Source organism: Ranitomeya imitator, chromosome 2, assembly GCF_032444005.1.
Source record: "Ranitomeya imitator isolate aRanImi1 chromosome 2, aRanImi1.pri, whole genome shotgun sequence".
Lineage (NCBI taxonomy): Eukaryota > Metazoa > Chordata > Amphibia > Anura > Dendrobatidae > Ranitomeya > Ranitomeya imitator.
In genome coordinates, this window is record NC_091283.1 from 404,790,395 (window position 1) to 404,802,062 (window position 11,668).

The following is an 11,668-nucleotide window of genomic DNA, read 5'->3' on the forward strand; positions in this document are numbered from 1 at the left end:
ACATTCCTGCCTTGCCGACACCTTCTACATAGCATTCTCTTACTGTAAATTGCTGCCTACATCCATCACAATGTTTTCCCCAATGACAGGCAGGAAACATTTGCTCAAAAAAAGAAAGAAAAAAAGCAGCTGCTATAAAATAGAAGTACATTTTGGGATAATAATATATAAAAACTACTGTAAAAGCCGGCTAAAGTTAGACACTGCAGACACATAAAAATGAAAAACTCGACCATTTAACAAAGCATTTCATGGAACATAAAATGAAAAGAGTTTGTAAGCTGTGTGCATCCCCAGAGTCAGCGCTCGCATCCAAATTACCCATAAATAACGATAAAATCCTAAAAGACTACTTTTTCATTACATAACTAGGTGATTTAAATGGACTTCATTACAAGGTATGTCCATATAACTCAGGAACCATGCACTGTTAGTTAGAATTGAATTTGCACATACTATAAAACGAAACTTTCCAACTCTTTCAAAATATCAGAGATCTTCCTGAAATAAGGAAGAATTATGATAAAATTAGCAAATCTGACTCGTGAGAAGGTTTCTAGTATTTACAGTTAGGTCCATATATATTTGGACAGAGACAACATTTTTCTAATTTTGGTTATAGACATTACCACAATGAGTTTTAAACAAAACAATTCAGATGCAGTTGAAGTTCAGACTTTCAGATTTCATTTGAGGGTATCCACATTAAAATTGGATGAAGGGTTTAGGAGTTTCAGCTCCTTAACATGTGCCACCCTGTTTTTAAAGGGACCAAAAGTTATTGGACAGATTCAATAATTTTAAATAAAATGTTCATTTTTAGTAGTTGGGTTGAAAACCCTATGTTGGCAATGACTGCCTGAAGTGTTGAACTCATGGACATCACCAGATGCTGTGTTTCATCCTTTTTGAAGCTCTGCCAGGCATTCACTGTGGTGGTTTTCAGTTGCTGTTTGTTCGTGGGCCTTTCTGTCTGAAGTTTAGTCTTTAACAAGTGAAATGCATGCTCAATTGGGTTGAGATCAGGTGACTGACTTGGCCATTCAAGAATATTCCACTTCTTTGCTTTAATAAACTCCTGGGTTGCTTTGGCTTTATGTTTTGGGTCATTGTCCATCTGTAGTATGAAATGACGACCAATCAGTTTGGCTACATTTGGCCTGATCTGAACACACAGTATGTCTCTGAATACCTCAGAATTCATTTGGCTGCTTCTGTCCTGTGTCACATCATCAATAAACACTAGTGACCCAGTGCCACTGGCAGCCATGCATGCCCAAGCCATCACACTGCCTCTGCCGTGTTTTACAGATGATGTGCTATGCTTTGGATCATGAGCTGTACCACGCCTTCGCCATACTTTTCTCTTTCCATCATTCTAGTAGAGGTTGATGTTGGTTTCATCTGTCCAAAGAATGTTCTTCCAGAACTGTGCTGGCTTTTTTAGATGTTTTTTAGCAAAGTCCAGTGTAGCCTTCTTATTCTTGATGCTTATGAGTTGCTTGCACCATAAAGTGAACCCTCTGTATTTACTTTCATGCAGTCTTCTCTTTATGGTAGATTTGGATATTTATACGCCTACCTCCTGGAGAGTGTTGTTCTCTTGGTTGGCTGTTGTGAAGGGTTTTCTCTTCACCATGGAGATTATTCTGCGATCATCCACCACTGTTGTCTTCTGTGGGTGCCCAGGTCATTTTGCATTGATGAGTTCACCAGAGCTTTCTTTCTTTTTCAGGATGTACCAAACTGTAGATTTTGCCACTCCTAATATTGTAGCAATTTCTCGGATGGGTTTTTTCTCTTTTCACAGCTTAAGGATGGCTTGTTTCACCTGCATGGAGAGCTCCTTTGACCACATGTTTACTTCACAGCAAAACCTTCCAAATGCATGCACCACACCTCAAATCAACTTCAGGCCTTTTATCTGTTTAATTGAGAATGACATAACGAAGGGATTGCCCACACCTGTCCATGAAATAGCCTTGGAGTCAATTGTCCAATTACTTTCGGTCCCTTTAAAAACAGGGTGGCACATGTTAAGGAGCTGAAACTCCTAAACCCTTCATCCAATTTTAATGTGGATACCCTCAAATGAAAGCTGAAAGTCTGAACTTCAACTGCATCTGAATTGTTTTGTTTAAAATTCATTGTGGTAATGTCTATAACCAAAATTAGAAAAATGTTGTCTCTGTCCAAATATATATGGACCTAACTGTATGTCTTTATAAGGAGCCCAGGTGTTCAAGAGTGCTCAATCTAAGAGTCAGCGAAAGTGTTCTGGAATGGAAAGGAAGGGCACGGTTTTGAAAAATATAATCACCGGTAAGCAGACACCAATTTTTCATAGGTGGTTGAGTATCTTTATAAGGCCAGTTTCACATACCCAAGAGAAACTGCTATGTACAGAATAGATGCTAATCTCCTGACCCAAACTCAATACCTTCATTTATATATACCTGTTGAGTTCAGGTTTCGAGACGCGCGATCCATACTCTGATCATGAAACACAGGTGTGTGAAACCAGCTTTACGCCCAGCTGAGTTGTTAGTCAATCAGAGCATAAGTGTAGCTTGGACTTTTTTTTCTTACTTAGGCAAAGACTGAGATTGCTGCCCCAACTTTGATTCTAAGCCAATCCTGGCCAATTCAAAATGGCTTTTTGGTTTCCTCTTTGCCACTAAGTACAAGGTTGACATGCCCAAGCTAAACTTCTGCACCAGAATACCAGAGGATCTACTGGTGGACCTAAGCTCTGACATAATAATGCAACGTTCCTATGATCAGTCGGGAAGCCTAGGATGTGGTCATATAGACTCACAACGTGAGCTTTAAGACTTACTGTAAACCCTCGTATGACCACATTAAACTAAATGTGCCATCAAATGAATTTTCTTACTTAAGAATAGCTATAAAATGCCTTGAAAAGAAAGAAACTTTCGGTTTCTACTAAGGGTATCATTGGAGCCATCTTGTCCAGCCAGAGAAGGCCCCAAGTGTGGTAGATATTTTCCCTCTTCACGGAGATGCATATAAACACAATGGTGCACAGTAATGAAGCCACAAAACCAACAAATAAAGTTGCACTCTGTAGCACTATTGCATGAAAACATGAAATATATGAAATATGAATTGTATTACTGCTTTAGAAAATATGAAATGTTGAGAATAATTAGCACAGAAGTTGGCCAATTCATTAATTCCCAGCAGCTGCGATAAGGCGATTCTCGTTTCTCGTGGTTGGGAACCTATCTAATGTGAATCCTCTCCTAGGATGAAGCCTGTATTTATGTAGGTAGATCGGAACCTGCTTTGATTAAAACTGGCAGAGTCTCATGGGTGGAGTGCACAGTCAGTGAGCCTATGCATACAAATAACAAAAGACTGACTGTCACTTCCAAACGAAAAGAGGTGTGTACAAGTGCAAACTAAGAGTAGCCATCTCCATATATAACCAACAAATAAAGTCTCACTCTGAAGCGCTATAGTATGAAAACATCAAATACATGAAAAATGTATTACATTACTGCTCTAGAAAATAAAAAAAAATTGAGAATACTTAGCACATGAAGCCACAAAATGTCTAATTACCATTCCTTTTAAATAATAAAAAGTGCTGGAACCTTATAGGTGTACACATTTTATTTTCTTTGGAAGATCATTGAGTGACTCATGCTTCAAACACTAAATCCGAGTATATCCACTTTAAACTCAGTATGCCACCAAATTGACTTTCTCAATTTGGGATAACTATAAGATGTCTTGATGAAGCTAAAATTATGTTCATATGAACCCTCTCGACTTGCCAGTAAGAGAAAGTCCTATATGTGGTAAATACAGTGGGGTGTTGTGAATTCTGTTATCGACCTCCCTCCTGTGGTCATGAATGGTACTTCGGCAAGTTCTGTCCATGGACTCCCTCTGGTGGCTGTGAGTGGAGCTGCTGCTTCTGAGGTTCCTTCCACAGGTTATTCTTTGGCTGGCTGTTCTATTTAACTCCACTCAGATCGTTACTCCATGCCAGCTGTCAATGTTCTTGTACTGGTTCAGTTCGCTCTTGGATCTTTCTGGTGACCTGTCTACTCCAGCAGAAGCTAAGTCCCTGCTAGTAATTATTTGTTCATTGCTTTCTTGTCCAGCTGGCTATCATGACCTTGCTTTGCTAGCTGGAAGCTCTGGGATGCAGAGTGGCATCTCCGCACCGTGAGTCGGTGCGGAGGTCTTTTTGCACACTCTGCGTGGTCTTTTTGTAGGGTTTTGTGCTGACCGCAAAGATACCTTTCCTATCCTCAGTCTGTTTAGTAAGTCGGGCCTCTCTTTGCTGAAACCTGTTTCATTTCTGTGTTTGTGACTTTCATCTTAACTCACAGTCAATATACAGTATGTGGGGGGCTGCCTTTTCCTTTGGGGAATTTCTCTGAGGCAAGGTAGGCTTTATTTTCTCTCTTTAGGGCTAGGTAGCTCTTAGGCTGTGAAGAGGCGTCTAGGTCGTGTTAGGTACGCTCCACGGCTATTTCTAGTTGTGTGATAGGATTAGGGGTTGCGGTCAGCAGAGCTCCCACTTCCCAGAGCTTGTCCTGTGTGAGTTTAACCATCAGGTCGTTCCGGGTGCTCCTAACCACCAGGTCCATAACAGTGGGGGAACTAAGTATTTGATCCCTTGCTAAGTTTGCCCACTATTTGATCCCTTGCTAAGTTTTCCCACTGACACACACATGAACAGTCTATCATTTTAAGGGTAGGTTAATTTTAACATTGAGAGCTAGAATATCAATAATAAAATCCAGAAAATCACATTGTATAAATGATATAAATTTATTTGCATTTTGCAGAGAGAACTAAGTATTTGACCCTCTGGCAAACAAGACCTAATACTTGGTGGCAAAACCCTTGTTGGCAAGCACAGCAGTCAGACGTTTTTTGTAGTTGATAACAAGGTTTGCGCACATGTCAGGAGGAATTTTGGTCCACTCCTCTTTGTAGATCATTTCTAAATCATTAAGATTTTGAGGCTGTTGCTTGGCAACTCAGATCTTCAACTCTCTCCATAAGTTTTCTATGGGATTAAGCTCTGGAGACTGGCTAGGCCACTCTATGACCTTAATGTGCTTCTTTTTTAGCCACTCCTTTGTTGCCTTGGCTGTATGTTTTGGGTCATTGTCTTGCTGGAAGACCCAGCCACGACCCATTTTTAATGTCCTGGTGGAGAAAAGGAGGTTTTCACTCAGGATTTTATGGTACATGGCTCCATCCATTCTCCCATTGATGCGGTGAAGTAGTCCTGTGCCCTTAGAAGAGAAACACCCCCAAAACATAATGTTTCCACCTCCATGCTTGACAGAAAGGACAACTTTCTTTGGGTTATAGACAGCATTTCTCTTCCTCCAAACACGGCAAGTTGAGTTGATGCCATAAAGCTAAATTTTTGTAACATCTGAACACAGCACATTCTCCCAATCTCTCACAGAATCATCCAGGTGTTCATTGGCAAACTTCAGATGGGCCTGCACATGTGCCTTCTTGAGCAGGGGCACCTTGCGGGCACTGCAGAAGTTTAAACCTTTATGGCGTAATGTGCTACCAATGATTTTCTTGGTGACTGTGGTCTCAGCTGCCTTGAGATCATTAACAAGTTCCCTCCATGTAGTTTTAGGCTGATCTCTCACCTTCCTCATGATCAAGGATACCCCACGAGGTGAGATTTTGCATGGTGCCCCAGATGTCGATTGACAGTCATTTTGTATTTCTTCCATTTTCTTACTATTGCACCAACAGTTGTCTTCTTCTCACCCAGTGTCGCACTTATGGTTTTGCAGCCCATTCCAGCTTTGTGCAGGTCTATGATCTTTTCCCTGACATCCTTATAAAGCTCTTTGGTCTTGCCCATGTTGTAGAGGTTAAAGTCTGCCTGATTAATTCAGTCTGTGGGTGGGAGTCTTTTATAAAGGTAACTATATAAGACAGCTGTCTTTAATGCACTTAGCGAGTTGATTAGGAGTGTCTAACTGGTCTGTAGGAGCCAGAACTTTTAATGGTTGGTTGGGGATCAAATACTTATTTCTCACTGCAAAATTCAAATAAATTTATATAATGTATACAATGTGGTTTCCTGAATTTTATTTTTGATATTCTGTCTCTCAATGTTAAAATTAACATACCCTTAAAATAATAGACTGTTCATGTTTTTGTCAGTGGGAAAACTTACAAAATCAACAAGGGATCAAATACTTTTCACACAACTATATCCTACCACTTTAGGGAGCCAAGTATGAGCATCATGGTGCCCACTTATAAATGCTAAAAAGAGTTTATTCTGATGATCATTCCTTTTAATAACATACATTACTGAAACCCTAGTGGTGCCCACATTGTATTTTCTATGCGTGGCCATTATTCTTTTTGAGCCTTCTTCAGTGTTCATCATCTATCGTATATTGTATTATATATTTGTCTATATGGCTTCGGTGGTATATTTTTTTAAGGGACTCAACCACCAAATTAAGCCAATGTCTAAAACGGTTTAAAAAGTGAACTCTGAAATATGTTATAGGAGAACACAATCTGTCATATTTTTTCATTCAAATATTGGGAGGTCCTGTCAAGATTTTAGGTCTTTGAAAGTGAACAGACTTGAAAACTTGACACCAAAAATAAATGTACTGGTGAAAGAAGGTGAAAGCTTTGCTTGTAGTAAAATATACTTCAGCCCTACAAATTTAACTCTTGACTTGACTGGGTCTGTTATATGGAATGTGACCTTCTGAATCTAAAATATCCTTCTAGAATGCTTCTTGTCTTCTCTAGGCCACAGATTCTCAATTATCATGAAGACACACGATACAGGAACATGGTTACATGTCTGATTAATTAAAGGTTGTCCATATTCCTTTGAATTATATAGGTTGATGACATTGAACATAGTCTCTCTGTGTTCTATGGATCCTCCTGCCATATTTGGAACTGGGTTAGACTACCTAAGATTTCCATAATAACAATAAACTACATAGAAAACCAAATTCTATAATACTAATAATTGTATGTGTGATCAATGTTGAAGGCCACCACTGGGCCACCAGTGATCAATCTTTGATATAATCAGTCATACTGTAGCTGCTGAATACTAAAAAAGTAGATATAATCAAAGGTTGACCAAAAATGAATGTCGACCATCCAAGTAGAGAACATTCCAGGATTATTAAGCATGGCTTCTAAATTCCATTATATGGTCATTGAGTCATTATACAAACACTAGATTACTAGATATAGAAACCTAATCTTTCACCATGGTAGGTAAATTCCACAACACTAGATATTGTCTGTGGGGAATCAAGGTCAAAGGCTTCAGCTCAATTAGTTATTGCTACTGAATTCCAGATGATTGGCATGTTGAAAAGGTTTTAACCACTTGATTAACAAGTATGGATAATCAATCATCAGGTATGATTACTAATAGCTGAACATTAGTTATGGACCTTGTGTCATAAAGGATGAAGGTGCTGGTTTACCAGGGATAGAAACTTGATCATCAAGCATGGCTGAATAATTCGAGAGCAGTAAATATGGCCCATAGGTCATGAATGATAGATGCCAACAGGTCGACCAATTGATATAAAATACCCTTATCATTAATCTTAAACTGCTAAAATCAGTTAATGACTCCTTCTGGATCCTGTGATGTACCTTCCATCCTCCTGCTGTAACAGCTGGGTCTCTCTGTGCAATGCTGGCCAACACTGGGTGACAAGGCAACCTGGTGTGCTCGTGTGACACTGTCTAAGAAATCAGGCAGCTGGCATGTGCCACTGCTCCAGTCTTCCACCACTCCCACTCCCCTCTGATAATCCTGACATACCCAGCTTTGTTACTTGGTTCTACTCCATTTTTACACTGTGCCTCCTAACATACCCAGATCTGCTACATCACTGCGCTTTAATACTATGTCACTCAGTGCCTCCTAACATACCAAGCTTTGTTAAATGTTTACACTATTTTTCAATACACCAAGAGTAAAGATGGTTAATGCACCAGAAATGCATATATCTGAGTGGACAATCAGTGGATTTTGTGAATCTGTTTCAATCGTTTTAACAGTTTGAAATAAATTTTGAAGATTTGAAATCTGAGCTGGATTCACCTCTTTTGGATTTATTTTATGTATGCCTCTTGACATACCCTGCTCTACTAAGTTGTACTTGGCCATGTTGTACTTAGTCATACCCATGTCTGTGTAAGGAGAAAGACCAGGCTGCAAGTACCTGTACTGAGCCGGGTCCGGAACTGCTGAGGATGCGCCCCTTGTTTCCTGGGGGAAGGCAAAAAGGACTGGACCGGGGCTCTGACTCGGAAGCTGGGGGTGCGGTTATAATTAAAAGCGCGCGCAGCATCGGGCAGTTTCCTGCCAGCTATGAGAGAGGCAAGGTGCGTGCGCAGCAGGTTCCGAGAGGTGCGCAGCTGGGCCTAGACGAAACGGGGCCTGCCTTATGCCAGGATGCTGCCAGAGACCACCGCAGTGACATGGAGAGAGCCGGGAGCCCTGTTCAGCTGAGTGCCATACTTAAGCCTAAGAGCCGGGGCAGAGTTCAGTACTGTTCATTGCTGCCCTTGTCGGTGGACCGTGGTTTGCAGGACCATGCCAGTGGTTGTCAGTGCTTGAGTCTTGGCGGGAACAGGCAGCACGCAGCATAGAGAGAAAAGTGCAACGCTCAAAAAGATCGAGGTGCCGTGTGCTTCGTGACCGTGAGGACAGCGCATGTGCTGCAAAGAGAGAACCGAGTACTGGATAGACTTTTGTAACCCACCTTACCAGCATATACTTTACCGCCCACGGGAGACCCTGATTGTGCTGCCGCCTTGTTTGCTCCGGCCGCATATGTTCATGAACTAGGGGCTCAGTGGAAAGTACCAGACATCGACCTCTGCCACCAGAAAATGGACCATTGTTTGCAGGACCCCACTGGATCAGCACCGCGCCAGCCGTTGTTAGCATCATCACCTGCTTCGTAATTGCCGTGGCCTGGAAGACGACTGACAGGCTAAGTTGATCTAACACGAACTGCCACTATCTTTTCCCTTGTTTTCATTGACTTTGCACATCTTTCTGCATCTGAACTGTTTTTGTCCCCCCTTTAACTGTTTAACCCATTGCCTCCCTGCGTGTAGTATTCCCTGTTAAGTAAAACTGTTAACCCTTGCTCTGCCTTCTGTCCGTCACTGCATCCCGCTTACGCTATGTAGTTGGACTTTTCTCCATAGTCACTTAGTGTCTCCGGACATACCCAGCTCTGCTACACTGCTGGGCTCTGCTACATTGACGCTGTGTGACTACTGATAGACACGACTTTGCTTTTCCCTGGGATATGCTACATTGCTACAGCATGCCCCTTGGCATTGTCAATTTTGCTACATTTATGTTCTTTGCTACATTGCTGCAGTGAGTCTTCTGACATACTCTGCTACATCACTGGACTCTGCTTGAACTCTTCAGTCAGTCTTCTGATATTTTCTGCTCTTTCACTACTGCTCTACTTCTCAGACTGCTTTCATGTCGCTATAGTCTTTGTAATACAGCTCTTCCAGACTGGGGGCTTCGTCGATCCACCTCACCTGGTGAGACAAAACTTTATTCTACACAGTAGCCATACTCACTGGGTGAATGATGTTGTAAGCTAACTATTTAACTACCAGGGAAAACAGAAAAACTTTGGATCATAAAGTATAAATACAACTTACCCAATCTTTTTCTTTCTTGACATTATCTGTCCCCCATACACATTATATAGTACCACACCATAGAATCAGCCAAGTAACTAGGAAACCTAAGACTCAAAGTGAAGACAATGACCCCCATAAAATCAGCTACTGGCCAGATTCATATTTCCAGCTCCTATCGTGGTGAGCTACAAATTTACAGTCAGTGAATAGGCAGATAATAGTTGCAGAATCAGCGCACGTATAAATTTCGTGAATACAGAGCAAGTACAGATCCTGAGGATTGAGAACACAGGTAATGTAACCACAGCTTAACCTAAGAGTCCTGTAAAAACAAACCTGTCTACCATGAGATCGTTTCCCTCGTAATGACTCCTCTGTTGGGATTCACCATATATTTTCATTTCTAAGCATTTAAAATAAGCTGACTTCTAAAATCCTGCAGTCATCCACAATACACGCACTGTCTAGTAAAGGAAGAGATGGCGCCACCTTTATAAACAATACTAATAATATAACTAACTAGCAACATCTGTACCACTGTATTGTATATTCCAAAACATAACATTCTTGTATACAGGGGGCAGTATTGTAGTAATATTATTATTATTATTATTTATATAGCGCCATTTATTCCATGGTGCTGTACATGACAAAAGGGGTTATGTACAGGGTTATAGATAACGTTGACAGTAAACAAAACAAATTTACAATGACAGACTGGTATAGAGGGGAGAGGACCCTGTCCTTGCGGACTTACATTCTACGGGATAATGGGGAGGAGACAGAAGGTCGGGGGAGCGGCAGCTCTGGTGACGCGTTAGCTCTGGCAGTTGGTGAAGCGGCAGCTCTGGTGGTTGGTGACGTGTTAGCTCTGGTGGTTGTTGATACGGCAGCTCTGGCGGTTGATGACGCAGCAGCTTGAGTGGTGGTGAGGTGGCAACTCGGGTGGTTGGTAAGGTGGCAGCTCGGGTAGTTGGTAAGGTGGCAGCTCGGGTGGTGGTGAGGTGGCAGAATGGTTATTGCAGGCTGTAGGCTTTCCTTAAGAGATGGGTTTTCAGGTTCCGTCTGAAGGATCCGAGGGTGGTGGATAATCGGACGTGTTGAGGCGTGGAGTTCCAGAGGATGGGAGATATTCGGGAGAAATCTTGGAGGTGGTTGTGTGAGGAACGAATAAGTGTGGAGGAGAGTAGAAGGTCTTGGGAGGATCGAAGATTACGTGAGGGAAGATATTGGGATATTAGTTCAGAGATATAGGGAGGGGACAGGTTGTGGATAGCTTTGTAGATCAGTGTTAGTAGCTTGAACTGGATTCGTTGGGGAATTGGGAGCCAGTTGAGGGATTTGCAGAGGGGAGAAACAGGAGAGTAGCGAGGAGAGAGGTGGATTAGCCAGGCAGCAGAGTTGAGGACAGACTGGAATGATGCAAGAGAGTTAGCGGAGAGGCCACAGAGGAGGGTGTTGCACTAATCGAGGCAGGAGATGATGAGGGCATGCACAAGAGTTTTAGTAGATTTTGGGTGGAGGAAGAGACGGATTCTGGCAATATTTTTGAGTTGGAGGTGACAGGAGTTGGCAAGTGTTTGGACGTGCGGTTTGAAGGACAGGGCAGAGTCGAGAATTACCCCGAGGCAGCGGATTTCAGGTGCGGGAGAGAGCGTGATGCCGTTTATCATAATAGATAGATCATGTAGGGGGGATACGCGAGATGGGGGAAAGATGATGAGTTTGGTTTTGTCGACATTGAGTTTTAGGAAGCGAGAGTTGAAGAAGGAGGATATAGCTGATAGACACTCCGGAATTCTGGACAGCAGAGAGGTGACATCTGGGCCAGAGAGGTAGATCTGAGTGTTGTCTGCATACAGGTGGTACTGGAAGCCATGGGTCTTAATGAGTTGTCCTAGGCCAAGGGTATAGATGGATAAAAGTAGGGGCCCTAGGACAGAGTCTTGAGGGACTCCAA